General features: G+C 27.2%; 1 protein-coding gene across 3 annotated transcripts in view; it reads right to left on the bottom strand.

The window, feature by feature from the left end:
- LOC114118908 (neuropeptide CCHamide-1 receptor-like) overlaps nucleotides 1-16,790 on the bottom strand; it is a 120,751-nt gene extending 103,961 nt beyond the window's left edge. For 2 of the 3 annotated variants that reach the window (XM_050203111.1, XM_050203113.1), the window contains exon 1: nucleotides 16,267-16,790. The gene's annotated coding sequence lies outside the window, so the exon portion shown is untranslated. The remainder of the gene's footprint in view (nucleotides 1-16,266) is intronic. The other variant, XM_027980338.2, reaches the window with a different exon arrangement.
- Nucleotides 16,791-17,029: the final 239 nt, after the last annotated feature.

The raw sequence follows: 17,029 nt of genomic DNA, 5'->3' as shown, positions 1-17,029 counted from the left end.
ATGATAGTTTGTCATAATATAATGTTATATATAGGTATACCTCAAAAATGTCACCAGGTATTCCAAAAATTAAGGGTTCCTACCTTTTTACGCAATTTATGAAAAAAAAATAATATACAGAGCAACCGTTGATTAGACACTAATAATTTGTTATTCCTATTTATTTCAAATTTAAATTCTAACATTAGACCTCTAATTTACATCATATCGACAGTTTTAAATGTTTTAATACTATTCTTGTCAAATGCACTTATGGAATATTTCCCTTTTTACTATCTCATAATTAACCAAACTGTATATTATTTATGTATATATATACATATATATATACTTTAATATATAATATTAATATATTACTAATATTTTTAATATTGTAATTGCCATGGCGTAATGCTTAGTCACAAAATAAAGCAATAAATTGCAACTATTATTACTAATAAACGACTAAACAAATTCAGTTATTTAACGATAATGTAGGTACTAAGTATTACTGTGTTTTGTATATGTTAATTTTAGTAGCTGTCTATTTAGTATTTACAAATTTTAGTCAAATAGTGTATTTGAATAATAATGGAACTGTTTGTTTCAAATTAATGAGTGTTTAGGTATTGAAATTCCAATTATTATTGTCATTATCCCTTAAGTTTACCATAAACTGCATGGTACCTATGCAAATTAAGTGTTAAGTGTAGTAGGTATGTAAAATAATTATAGATTATAATTTTCTTTGAAGAATTGATAATGCTACTCGTAAAAGGAATATTATGATGTTGTTCTTTATACCCAAATTACAGTGTGATTATGTACTATTTTATCAAAATAAAAAATGATTAAATTACGAATATTATACTTAGAATTTGTGGGTTTAACCAGTTATTTAACTGTATAGTTTAATGGTATTAATTCGACTTTCAATTACAATTATTTTGATTGTTGCATTTTTCTAAATATATATATATGCATTATGCATATTGCATATGGTATTATAATATGATATAGAATCATAAATTATTGCATAAGAATAGCCTGAAAGAGATCTATATCATATTTGAGTATTGTGTTTTGTTTTAAATACATTTATGAACTCTGAAGTAAAATTAACTTAAGTATTCTCAAATAAATAATTGTCTGAAAAAAGAGTTAATTTATGATTTTTCAAAAGTCTAACAGCTAATTACTGTTTGTAGAGTACTTGTGTTTACTTTTTTGACATGAATGTAAGCCAAGTAGGTACTCAAAAAAAATGTAAATTAACTTTTTTCCAAATTAATAATGTACATAATGTAACTCAAAATACAATTATTATTATAATTTATTTTACTCCATTTGGGAACTTAAACGAAGTAAAAAATATAAAAGTGTAGCAATTCAGCAAGCATATAATTTATGGATACTCAAATGATGTCCCAAATTGTCTACTAAATGTCTAAATATTAAAAACGATTAAACTATTTATTTTATACTGCACTGAGAATATAATTTTTTAATACCATCTTAAAATACAAACTTTTAGTTGATATTTCACACTCTGCAATAATATGATATAAATATTTACAACTGATACAGAAATTATAAAGATATACCTCCTATAATAGTTACTTAATTTGCGTAAATTTTTCACTGAAATATTCAAAAAAAAAAGCATTAAAAATGTAAAACATGTATTATAAACGAAGAACAACCACATTATAATTATTGTTTTTTCTTTTTAGAAATTTCAAAAATCAAATACCTACATGTATATTATAATATATGCGTAAAGATAACGTACAACTGTACAAGCACACAAAAACCCAAGGACGATGGATAACAAACTATCTCCAAATGGCCAAATGCCAATATTATACGATACGTTTCAGAAAATTGACATCATTTTAAAATTAAACCAACAGTTAAATTATTTTTGTTTTTACCTGTTAAGAGGTACTTACATATTTTGTTCATACACACAATATGATCGCTCAATAAATTAATCCACGTACAGTGCCGGTAAATATATGTAGGTTTATACTTATCGGTATAATTTGCAATCATTCTATCAACATTTTTACCAGTTATTACATAGTGTAAAACTTTGAATTAAGTTATTCATTTTCATTTTTTTAAATTTAAATCATTTAATATTTTTTCTAACGGTTTATTTAAACTCTAAAACGAGTAAAACAATTATTGAGCCTAAATCGTTTCTAAAGAAATATCTGCGATAACGGTGTACGTTGATAAGAGCTTTTGTAAATTATTTATACGCCGTGTAACTTCGCCACCGAAGAAATAATGTTACATATTATACGTATACTCGTGTCGCGTCATAATATAATACGGGATGGACGTCAGTGTGAATGACGTGGAAAATTCGAGCTGCTAGGCGGACTTGATAAAAAGAAGAAAAACTAGCACGATGATGGACTCCCTCTCAGGATGAGGTGGCGCGAGACGGATGACTGTCGTGTGTCGTGTGTGTGTGTGAGGGGAAGTGATGCCATATTATACTATACTTGAGTAAGAAAATCCTCTTTTACCATCTCATCCAACGTTTGGTGATCGCTAGATTTTTCAGCTACACTCGGTCCGTCGCCGCCGTTCACCGGTTAACCGAAGTAAATTATGTATTATAATATTATTTTATACTGGGTGATTTTTTTTAACAGTAAATACAATCTTCTCGTAAAAAGTATTTAGTTTTACAAAAATTTAATTTTCACCATAATATTATTGCTATATTATTTTTTTTCAGTTTTAGTGTTTATCTTGTTTTAAAAATACAGTAAACAATATACGTTATTGATTTCAAACTCTAAAAATAAATATTTTTTTTGGAAGATTTTAATATTTTCAATGTATAAAAATTAAATTCCGAACAAATTAATCATTAGTCGTTACTTTAAACCCGTAACTATAATAATTGTTGACCGACTCATCAAGTATACGTTTAAACATACTCAAATACAATTACCTATGACCTAACTGATAGGTACATACTGTTTTTAAATTCGATTCTTATGTATACAAATTATCAGAGAAAATAATTTCACTCGAAACGTATTTTTCGTCTGTGACAAAAAAATATGACGTCATAATAGTGATTGGTGAAAATATAACAGTTTTACTAAAATTGTTTTTAGGATTGGGGTTTGATGGTTTAAAAAATCGCCGTGTATACATAGGTAACATCGGCAACCGTGGTACACGCACGGCGCACACCCAGATCAAATATCGAAAAGGTCTTTGCGGACAGATGAACGACGTATCGGAGGTACGAAGGATAAATCGATAAATCCCAGCCACTGTATACGTACCTACGTATATATGCCAGTACCTGGTTCGCGCGTTGTCAAGATTAATCGCTATTCGGACCGATCAACCGAAATGATTGGCGAGGTTATTCCGCGTTTCCTTTACGTCGCCGACACCGCTGTGGCGTGCACGTCCATCTATCGCGCCTGTCTGCCACCGCCGTCGTTTCGCGGACAACTAAAGAAATAACAATAATAATAATAATTTACGTCAAAAGTCCTTACCTACGCAGAATTCGACGACGGCCGCCCCGGCGAGCGTAGATCGTATGCTTGGTGTCCCCCCCCCCATCCCGTCGAACCGCCGGAAAAAAAGATTATAGACGCGATGTTTGCATTCCCAGGCCCGTTGTAGTTTTCGCGATCTCGGTGGGCGCAGACATGGGAAAAATAAATAATAATTATTAGAAAATTTAACGATATCGACAATGGTTCAATTTGTTTTTTTATTTTTACCCGTTGATTACAATATTTTATATAATCTCTCGATTTACTATATCGAGACGGCGCAGTGAACGATATCGTATAGCATGAATAGATTTGATAATTAATTATAGCCTATGGGGGGGGGATTAATAACGAACCTATAATTTCCGGAATACTCTAACTTAATATATTATATATGTATAGCGATGGAAGCCTGCACGTAGCACTATTTTATTTCTATTTTTTAAATATATTATTATACATGATTTATCGATACGTTCAGTCATACGAACATCATCTGTAACGCGTTAATTATTGTTTACGGTGAACGTTTTCAATTAAAAAATCTAACTCTGCGGCCGCGACCGGGTCTAGAGCAATAACCTCATTTCACCCTGGTCGAGCTCGTGTGTTCTTGTTATTGACAAGTGGTGGCGGAGGAGGAATACGACGTTTGGTGACCGCGTTCAGTGGGAAAAAACCCATGTGTTGTATTATATACATTTTTAATTCTAGGACGTTGGGAAAACAAGACTTCCTCCCAAACCCATAGAAAAGAAAAACAGCTCGACTTCCATTGTTGTATGAAGACCGCTCTCATATATTCTTATACATTATACGATTTCGCGATCGGTCAATTTCGGGTATTTTCCTTTTTTTACAAATTTAAAAACCTTACATCCGTTATCAATCACCCCACGGGAGCGACCCTTGGAAAACCCCTGGCGATCGCGCTCAATTACCAGCCACTGCAGCCGTGGTGCTTATATCCCCACAACCGCATGTAGGTACATATGCTATATATATGCGCGACTTGGGAATTCATGAGCAGGTACAACACGATTTACATATAACATCGACATTTTCAAAACATTTGACGATTTGAAATCAAACAGACAATGCGAATTTCTCTTTTTCGTTAATTAAGTACTTACGGTAGGCGCTCAAGTAGTTAACCCAGTAGTCAGTAAGTTTACAAGTTTATTAAAACCTGTTAAAATATATTTTTCAAGCAGCTCTAGAATAAAATATAATTATTTTATTTATCATCATTATGAATTAATACTTGTTATTAGACAATATAAAATATAGCAAATATATCGTATATAAATGGGTGTAAGTACATATTATGAAAAAGATGTACACTTTACAAATGTATAATATTTTACAAGTTTAAAATTTTAAGTATTTAAATTTACAATCTCTCGCCATTATATAATATATATATATATTATACAAAACTTAAAAAAAAAAATACTAAATATTTAAAAAATAATAAACGGTTAGAAATAGAGAACAACTCGTGTTCTCTTGATTCGAATACAAAAAATGACTGGGGACAATAACGAAAACTACCATAAACCCCCAAAAAAACGATGTTACTATTCTGTATTTAAATTTATTTATAGTCAGTTATATAATTGGAACATACTAAATGATTTAATTTATTTAGAAACCTCATAGCAGTAAATTGTAGATTTATGTTCGTACCATTTGACTTTGGTAAGTTTTTACCTCGAACATGATTAATATAAAAATATTACCATTATCGGTTATGTGGTAATGAATATTTTTTGGTATTCAAAGAATATGTTTTGAGATTATACGTTGATAAAAATGCTTATGCATATAGTTTATCTGCACGCGTAACGTTATTATTTATTACTGTTATCACTATTTTAAAACATGTGTTTCTTATATTATTATTTAACCCATGCGACGGTGTAATCGTCCAAGTCCGACCTCGTGGGAATTACATAACCTAACGCACTCCTCGTTATAATTGCTTAGCATTAATTGTTGGCTTTTATTATTTTATACATAGGTACACAGTAACAAACATATTATTATTATATCATTTGATTTATTGATATAAATACACTGGTGGTTTTTAATGGTTTTGCACGTTTCACATTAACTCAATACTTCCCTCCCGACACGAACTTGTTGGATCTTATATAACGACAAAAAATAATATATACTATAGATTTCAAGGATGATCAAACACTATTATTTACCGAGGACGTTTTCAAATTATTTATCATCTTATTCTCTCAGTCTTAATATCAAAATAAATTTGTATAAAAGTACCACGGAAAACATATCACACACAAATGCGCACACAAAAGCTTATTTCATACATTGTATTATTGTTTTTGAAAAGTAGTGTAGTAAGTTTTACAACTACGCTACAAGTAGTGAGTAATCATAACTTATAACTGGCGTTTTATAAAGATTTCGATTGTGTGACTTTTTGTTTTGTTTGAAAATAATAGTTTTGAATACTCAAATCTCCTCATCGAAATAAATAAAAAAACACTCAGTGACTGTAATGTATATATATATAATATATATGTGTGAGTATAATATTCTACCTACCTACATCTCATAAGCATAATATTGAAATGTTTTTCAACGTCCGATGCTTTAAAAAATACAAAATTACAATATACATCAGATTTCGTAAAGAGTATAAAAACTGTCAACACTTCAACTTACTGTATATTATTATATTTTATTAGCGGTGATGGCCATGACGTATAGTTTGAATAATAGAATAATAGTTTATGTATAGGTATAAATATGTATATATACTTATATATATATACATACAAATATATACATACATATAAATTGCCTACAATAAACCTATTACAATACCGATCCCATATCCTGGTTGACCTTGTAACGGATCAAATACCTCACAGAAAAATTTCGTTTTTTTTGTAAAACTTATAACATGAAACAAATTATAATATTGATCGTCCTAATAATGAGCATCGAGTCATTACCTATTTCGTGTGTCATGGTTTATAATATGCGTAGGTAATTAGCATCAAACGAAATGTATGTAATTGTCCACGCTAATGGTTTTACTCAGACAATTCATAAGATTTAACATCTTATAAAATATATTGTGTTCGGGTACACAACAAACAGACTACACCATTTGGGTATTGTTGTTAATTAGATTTTTGGATCATTTGCGCACCGCCGGTTATTTCACATCAAATAATTGGCGTGATTGTGTCGTGATCTCTCACTGTCGTACATACTTTTCTTATATATATATTATATTTTAATTTTTAATAATATAATTATAAACTTTGTAAAAGTACCCAAAACCCCGAGTTGTTCATCAACTTTTGGCTTAAAATTCAACGCTTGTAGCATTCAATTTTCAAATAGGTATCTATTTATGTTTAAAAATATTAATGTATATTGCAACAAACTTAAACTTAAACAACTTTCAGTTGACTCGGAATCACAACCAAGACATACGTTTTTATCCCAATATGTACATTTACGGCATTACTGCTATTATTTAAAATTGAATTGAATAAACCAATTTATTTTTACATAACTGTAAAAATAATACTATATTCATTGTCATAATATTATCATATGTAAATTTTATAATAACTGTTGTACTTTCAAGTTCAACCAGAATTTTAGTATTAAAATTTTAAAGTACTTTTAATATAATGTGATTTGCAACTTCTATTGTAGGTACATTTAAATACTTTTCATGTCCTATTTTATTGTTCGATAAACAAAAAAAAAAAAAAACACAAACAATGACCAGCATACACGAAAATATTTAATATAAAACAAGTTTTATCTTTTAACTAACGTGTCTTATATTATTTATTATTATACTACAGATGCTTGTACTAGGTATTGTAGTTATTAGATAATATTGTCTATTTGGATTGCCATTAATTTTTGTCTGCTAAACTTAACTTATCATAAATCAGATAACATTAAGGATGATTTATAATTATGCATAATATTTTTATCGCTATTAAATTGAATAAATAATTATATTTTAGCATCTTACTTCATTTTAATGGGTGTACATGTAAATAACTGATAATTGCGATTTTTAATTTCTTCCAATTATTTCCTGTAGTTATATTTAAAAATATTATATGCGATTATAATGCAAATTGTGAATATTATTTTTTTATGAAAAACAGCTAGTTTATTTTAAATAAAATGTTTACAAAACTATAAAAGTAAAAATAAAAACACGAAATTAATCAAAATTAAAACGAATGCTTAAACTTATAACACTATTGTTAGTACTTAATAATGACTTTAGTAAAGTGAAAGAGTATTTATGAAAATATATTGTAAGTGGTTATACGGGTTTTTATGAAAGATTTAAGTAAAAACACTAGTAAGTAGTAACGAATATATTTTATGGTAATTAGTGAAAAAAAACACTCAATAAAGAAATACATTTTGCTATTTTCATTATTCAGACAATCATCATATATATTATTAAGTATTAGAACATCATATATTTGTTTTTATAAACAAAATTGCATTAACGTATAATTTTTTTTCTTTACCTTTCAATATATTTTTTATACAGCTGCAAATTCGCTATTTGTTTGAGTACTTATGTTTTTATAATTTTATTTCATATCAAGTATTTCTAAAAGTAATTTCTAATAATATGTGTATAACACAGCTATACCCTCAAAAATTCTTTAACGAGTAAGCAAGTCTAGTACCTAACTAATAGACTGCTATTGCCATAAAAAAAAAAACATATATTTCAATAGTATTTCTGAAACACATACATTTATACTTCGATACGTCTCTATAAAATGATTATAGTAAAAATGTTTTCAACGAAGTATTTATATAAATTACAATTATTATACCTACATTAAATTTAATGTAAGTAAAAACAACTAATTATATAGGTACAATGTACCTGGTACATATTAGTATACCCGCAAAAGTTAAATGTTTTAATGCAGTTACAACATTGGGGTCAGAGTGTTGCTTAGGCAACATTTAACGATGTAGGTTAAACTTAGTAATGATACTTATAAAAAATAAACAGTTTTAACGGAGACTTTATGGAAACTCAAAAAGACTGTAAGTTATTAGAGAACTATTATTACATAAGAATAATAGACTAGTATCAAATACATAATACTATTATTATTATTATTATTGTTTCACGTAAACAAGTCTCGCATCGCAGACTCACACAGTACGATTTATCGTATTTCATTAAAATGTATAAATAAACTACCATAACTTATAATTTAAGAATGAGATTAATACTAATTATGTTTTTAATATTTTATTCTTTTAAAAAAAAAAAATAAATAAAATTATAGTCATGATCTAATACATATTTTTATCCATATAATGATTTCTCTTTGATAATTTATCTCTGAACAGAATCTATTGAACAGTACATTTTATTACCACAAATTACTACGTATTAAGGAACTTAAGAAAATTATATAATGATATTTGTTAATATAAGTATAATAATGGTATATATCATTTTAAGTGTATATATTCATTTCCTCTTGTGATCTATTCTTAAATTGTTAAGTATAATGATAGTCATTTTTTTACGAATGATCATTCTATATACAAAAGCTCACTGTCCTTAATTTTATGTGTAGATTAATAATTTAAAAAATGTGTAACTATATAAATACTATCAAATTTACTGTATGGTTTTGGAACATTTAAAAACATTGACTAATTTAGAGAAAAGTTCAGTATAATTAACATTTTAAACATATGTAATAAATATAGTATCTGATCTGATGGTAGTGCAGCATCTTAGGCACAGAATACTAAGTATACGACGCGATGTCTTATATTAATAATACTACACATATGATACTTTATAAGAATTTTTGATGAATACTTTTGTTTTTTATTTTTATTTTTATAAACGATACTCTTCAAATGAATAGAAGTTAATAGGTAAGTACGTATGGTAAAACATGATTCCTTTAAATGCCAATCTGATTTAAATAGATTTCTAAATTTAACAACCTTTTAGTTTTGAGCGATGAGACGAGAGTGCTATTAGTTTCATGATGATGTAATTTTGATACGATAACACTCATACAGTTTCAAACATATTTAATATTAGAAGTTGATTTTTTTATTTTTTGTTGTTTTTTTTTTAGTTTCATTTAATTAATGTAATATATACCTACAGATTTTATCACAAATATGAATTTTACAAAAACTCTAACAAAAATCGAACTTAGTTCTCAAACGTGTAATGTTTTATTATTGCTTTAAATAAACTACTTTAATTATAGTATATTTTACTTTTCACTTTTAAATAACTTATTATTGTTTCTATTGATACAGTGATATAAATATATGCCTTATCATATTCTATAAAGTTTTTAATAAACTGTAAGTAAGGACTTTTACATTATCTTATATTATTTACAACATATTTTTTATGAAAGTCAAGAATACTGAATACAAATAAAAATGTATTAATACTTAGATTTCAGTATAAATATAATATAAACAGTGTTTATTAAACTTATATAGTTTTTAAAAGCATAAAATAAAATGCGTTAGTACTTATATGTTGATAATTTTAAATGTATGATTTATAAAAAATATACATAACAGGTGAATTTAATTTACATTTTAATTGAATTGCAATTACTATAAAAGCTTTATTTATGTATATTTACTTATATACTATTATTTTAAAAAGTTTTTTTTATTAATTTTAAAACTTTTTTAATTTTACAGGATAATTGAATATGAAATAAAATATTATGTATATATATATATATATATGTATTAATTAATACAATGGTAATGATGCATTTTAAAATGTATTGTATACAGTCTTTAAATGAATCAAGGGGACATCAGACGTTTAGAAGACAATTGTAATTATTACATTGAAGATAGTAATCAAAACCATTTTGAAATTTATATTAAAATTACATTCAAGTATTTCTCGAGAGCCACCGTTATTACATAATCTACACAGTACACGTATGGAGAAGTTGCTCGAATGAAACTTCCGGACTCCTCGAGAACATCGAAAAGACGATTAATCACGACATAACCCGACAGTGAACACTTACTATTATATGTATACACTTTCCGCGAATGTTGCGAAATATTAAATAGATTTCGGTTTAACACGATCGCATGTGACTGTCACGTTTCTTCACGGGTTCATCCGACCAACACTCTGTATAAGCATTACGGGTAAGGGGTTTTGGATTATCCGACGATTAGTACTTAAATCAGTCCAGCTGTACAGACGAGGTTGCGGGGCTTGTACTAAAGTCACACAATTTCTGATGCTTTTGTGAGTACACGAAAATATTTGTTTTCAGTGGAAACCAAGTTGTTTATATACCCGCATACAGTTAAATGTAATTCCGTGTAATATATAGTATCAGTTACACGGCAAATTAAACGTTTTCAAAACATTTTTCAAAGTGGTTTGAATGTACTGTGTAATACAGATTAAATATTTAAATGAGCCCAAAGAGCAGACTAGCTTACTCATACAAAATTCTGATGTGGCGACTATAATAATGTAGGTAATAGGTATACCTACGCGTGTATTTTTTTTAAATACATTTCAGCAACTTCAGGTTATAAATAAACAACCAATCGTTAAAATTTCCATCCATGCACATCTAATTTAATTTTGAACGACGCAATAATGCATGAAGCATTGCGGGGTGGCCTTCAATTGAATGATGAAATTAAAGTTTTTTCTCGCGATTAGTTAGTAAATCGACAATTTTGATATCGGCTTTCTGTTAAGTTGATTAACCTCAAGCTGACGCACATGGGCTTAAGTTCAATTCGCTCCCACAATCGCTGACCATCTACGTGGTATGTACGTATGTTTTTTTCAAATTATTTTTATCTGCTAGATAACCAGTTTTTCTCTTGGCTGCTTCCTTTTTTTATAGTACCTACTTCAATTATCTTATACGTAGGTAAGACATTTTAAAAATTTATCAATATCAGCAAAATAATGTTTCAAAATTTTGATTATTTTCGAGATGTTTTCTAACAAAATAAAGGAGCAAATTTACTTGTATTTGTTTAATTATTATTTAAGTTTTTAAGTTTATAACCACTTAAATCTGTTTCTTTACAATTATCATTAATTATAACATTTAAGTAGGTACCTACCATTTAATTATTAAATTAAAAATAATAAATTAACAAGTTTACCAATTAATATTAAATTTTAGTCATAGAAATTTAAGTACTATATAAAAGAGAAAAATGTTTTATTAAATCATGCTTATAAAGTTATTTATGTGATTTATCAAACCAAAATGTTATTATTTTTAATCTAACCTATCTCTATAAGAATTTAGGAAAATATTTTCTGGATTTTACTTACCATCATTGATTTAAATGAAAAAAAAAACGTAACACTTCAAAAATTAAATTAGGTACTCGTTTTTTTAAAAGGTTCAAATAATACGAGCTCGATAGTGGGTCAAATATTAATTACTAATAAATCATATTACAATTACTACTAACCACAAAAACAGGGAACATTCTCGTGTACAGCTGGTAATTTTGAAGGATAAATATTATCCCTAGTCTTTAAATTTAAATATATAAATTTAATTACATATTATTACATCAATGATTACTGTAACGCATTTTTAAGTATAATTTTATCAGAGAAAGTCAATTAGTGGAAGACCCTAAAATATTTATTTCTATCCTATGAAGATTTATAAATTTAGGTATTATAATACAAACAACTGTAAAAATGATCATACACTAAAATAAACCACAGAGAGACTGGTATAATAATTTATTAGACAATTATTGGCTACAAAAGTAAGTCATTTTTCAGTAAAAGATGACTACTTATAAATACATTTTTTTTTTTTTAATACATCAAACTTAATATTAAATTAAACTTATAGGTATTTTATAAAATATAATTAAAAGTGTATAAAATTTATCGAAGTGTTTCATTCTTTTTGGTCTCTATATAAAATAGAAACATAGAGTTGTGCTTTCTGTAGGGTTGAATGTTAAATATCTGCACATAGTTATTTAGTAAAATAATACATTATATTTTTTCTCATAATAAATCGTAACGATAAATTTAATAATGGATGCTAAATAATATAAATGTTAAATAGTATTATTATTATTATTATTATTCGCATTATATTTTGAAATTATTATACTATTACTCGTGTATTGACTTAAAGCGCAACTACTTTAGAGTTTAGACAACGTATATTTGCTAATTTTATATTAGCAGAATAGTTATTGACAAATGTTAGAACCATCGTCAATTCTCTATGTTATAACATATTATAATATTTTGGGAAAATAAAATGGTAACATGTAATATTGTTCACAAACGTAACGCATGATAAAATTGTTTCTGCCTTAGATGATTGATCATAATATTATCATTTTACGACATGCAAGATTCACGCATTTCCATCCCTACTTAAGTATACGTAAATAACTTATTTGTATTATAGAGCAGTTTAAATGTTCGTTGTGAGAGAATACGTTCCAGGTATGTGGGTAATATAAGAACGAATTCATGTGGATATATTTATAAGACCGTTTAAACTTGATTTAAAATGTATTAACCACTGTCCTTAAAACTAAATATGCTTTTCGATGTTTTATCACGAGTTAATATAACAATCCCACGCATGAAACATTATTATTGTTTCGACTCGAAAGTTTTTATATAAAAATAAATTTACATATTATAATCCACGGAAATAATACGTAACACCGAATATTAAAGACTTTTTTAAAGACTCTTGTTCCTACTAATCGTGTTGTAGCATCATTCCGTAACGATTTTTTGATTTTACTGAACGCAACAACACTAAAATAGCCTCTAGCGATTACCTCTGATAGACTCATTTTGAGTTGATTTTTCATTACAATAAACATTTCAATAATTAAATAAATAATGTAATATAAATTAAAATTGCAACTATGTCGTCATAATATAACAGAATTTGATAGTTGTGTGTCCATCTAACATTTAAACATTACTAACACAAAACTAAATTTTATTATGTATCATATTATTATTGCATTATGCAATTTACTAAATTATATTATCTGATGTACAAAAATGAAAATTATAATGCATTTGTTTGTTAATTTCGTGTTAAATACGTAGTATATATTTTTCAATTATTATTAGTTACAAATATATCATGACAAAATGACAAAACATTTTCTCCCTGAACATCCCCCTCTACCGACTGTTTTTGGAATATCTAGTAAGACATTTTTTTTTTTTAAGTTTACTATTTAATAATATAATATTATTTATTAAGAAATTATTTTTTTTTTAAATAAAATATAATTTTTTTTTTCATATTTTTAATAAATTATGGATGTATATTTTCTACGTGGTTTATGTGGTTGAAAATTTATTATGACTTAGTTATTAGCAGTTTTCAACGGTATTGCCGTGCCAATTTTGAAGATGAACAACAAATACGAGGAAAATTATAAATAATTAATCATATTATAGAAAAATTATACAGTTATGATCTCCATTGTTTTTGAGTTTGAATATGCTACCTTTTTCAAGCTTTATAAATTATGACATAAAAATAATCAATATTTTGGAAAATGTTATTACTCTAATAAAATTAATAACTATTGAGTCAGAGCATGGCTTTAGGCTTTAGTCAACTGTTATTATTTTAGTAATTTAATAATTAATCAAAAATATTTAGTACAATTTTTTATAGCATTTTAAACTTTGAATAGTAATGATTTTTTTCGTGTTGTAAGTTATTATGTAGTATGTACATTGTGACACGAATTTTTTTTTGAATTCATTGTTTAATGATTTTGTTGTGTACACTTTTTAGATTTTGTTTTTTTTTTTTTTTATACTACTCAAATTCTAATGACAATCGTGTATTTAATATTTGTTGTGTTATAAAATAATAATATAAACAAAAAAAATAACTACAATATTTATTCTACGAGGTTATAAATTATAATTATCCACCTTGGTTTAGATGATTCACGAATCACGTATGAAATTAAAAAACGAGCAATATTAATTTGCTAATTGAACCGGTAATCATTTATTTTTCGAATAATATAATCAAAACATACAATACATTAGAACCTATCAGAATTTAAAAGTAAAAAAAAATAATGTTAACAATAATTTTTATGTTTGTTTATCTAAAAATATAGACATATATTAATCGGGATAAAAATTGATTTTTTTTTTTTTCAATAACGCTCAAATCACTTCTAAGTTCATCGTCTCGATCTTAAACTAATTAATTACTTACTGCCAGAATATGGCAAAAAAAAAAAATAAAAGAATTCAATCATAACAATAATTATTACTATATCTAATATAACAATAAATTAATTTTAAATTTTTATTTAAAAATTATAAAATAATATTTTGAATTAAGCCAAAGAAAAATTCGTATTTTATATCTAATAAGTAATATGCAATAAAGATATTTTAAATCGTTTCAGTTATTGGTAATTTAAAAAATATTTTCAGATAGGCGTTAAAATGTATTACGCCCTGAGCTATATAAACTTGTTATTTCTCTCCTACTTCAAAATACATCAACCAAATTCTCGCTATGGTATAAGTTTTTATTTACATTTTGATTTCTATAAGTACATAATATTATAACATGATTATTCTCTAAAGAAAATGCGTTACTCCATTGAACCATTAGTCAATATGATTTTAGTTTTTAGATCTATATTATTATGATTTATGAATTATAGTGAGAAGTAGAAATTCGACTTTAAAGTATTATTATTATAATATAATCTTAAGTATAATTACTTTAAATAATATTCTAAATTAAAAATTAGCTATTGACTAGGTTAATATTTTATATATCTTGTACTTACACAAACATTTTTTAACATTAATATTATGTATCACATACATTTCGATATAAAGTAGGTAGATATATCTATATTACATTATTATATGACATAATATACGTCTAACTCATATTTTATTTTTATTTCGTAAAAATATGTAAATCTTGAAAAACTGCAATTTTCGGTGTTCCTAAACTGTGATACTTTATCAATATACTAAAAAATACTATTTTTTTTATAAAAAACAAGTTGAAATTATGATAACGTAGATAAAATAATAAATTAATTTTACAGTCATGAAAATCTATTAAATAGGTACCTATTAATCATGTCGAGATATTATCTTTTACTTACCATATTTTAGTTGTAATTTTCAGAATATCGAAATTAAGTTGAATATATTATATTAACATTGAAATTGACATCAGTCAAACTGATTGTAAAAAAACGAAAAGATACTTACATAAGTGTTAATTTCAAACGCGTTGGGTTTTTTCAATTGTATAAATTACATTTTCAATTAAGATCAAAAACATTTAACACATTCTTATCGTTTAATTTTTTTTATATATATATTATGCAACACGTAATTTTAGTTATATCAATCAGGTACTTAAATTAACGTACCTATATTATATTATATTTTAGCTCGACGTTTTTGTGCTTGTTAATTTATTGACACATTAACGTTCTAAATTCGACTGAATAATGACACGGATAAAACATAAGTGTATGGTCAATCTACGGTAATAATGATCATGCTCGCGTATTTCTGGACTAAAAAAGTTATCGCTTAATACCTGATAATGCGTACGGCGTACGGGTGACCTTTAAAATTCTATATGGCTCTATACGAACTTTAACTCACCTGGACAATCTTTTGGGTGGCGTCAGCACGTCGTAACCTTTAGATTAAGAGGATGGACAATCGAGCAAGGAACGAACCGTCTAGAACGATATTATCAACTATTATAATATGACCTATGCCAATAAAACCGAACGCACGCGATATTGTATTTATGTTTTTTTTTTCGCTTTTTTGTTTTTTGTTTTTTTTTTTGTGACTGAGCGAAATACGTTTTCCGAAAATTTCCGTAAACAGCGGTTATTCTAAACGTCGTTCGAGTACCGGTAGGTCGGTCGACACTCCGCGCGCGACACTACACAGCGGTATACACGACCTGTCGCCGCCGCGGTACGGTTTCAACCATGTGGGATGACTGAAGTGATAACGTAACCGAAACGGATTCAGCCGCTCGTTTTCCGATTGCCCGCGACCGCTGACCGAAACGCCCCAAACGTTACCGGTCAGAAACGATTCGCGCGCGCGACCCGACCGAATTTTGCCGTCGCTGCTCGTAGCAGGTACTCGATGAGCAACTAAGTATAATAATGTAAAACGTCGTAATTCTTACGATGGTACTCCGCAATAACCGCGTATAGTGTTACGGTGTCGTATAAACGCATACAACTTCACGAACACTTATTGGCGCGATGGCGTGACCAAGAAGGGCCAGAGGGTTTGACGTAGAACCCCGGGCCCTGGGGGGGAATCGTTTTTTCTTTTAATTACAACAACAGTCTATTATAACGTTTGAAGAATTAGTGTTTTATTGATTAAAAACACGGTT

This window comes from Aphis gossypii, chromosome 3 (genome assembly GCF_020184175.1).
Source record: "Aphis gossypii isolate Hap1 chromosome 3, ASM2018417v2, whole genome shotgun sequence".
Lineage (NCBI taxonomy): Eukaryota > Metazoa > Arthropoda > Insecta > Hemiptera > Aphididae > Aphis > Aphis gossypii.
Note: the sequence above shows the minus strand (reverse complement) of the source record. Positions and strands in the feature narration are given on the sequence as shown.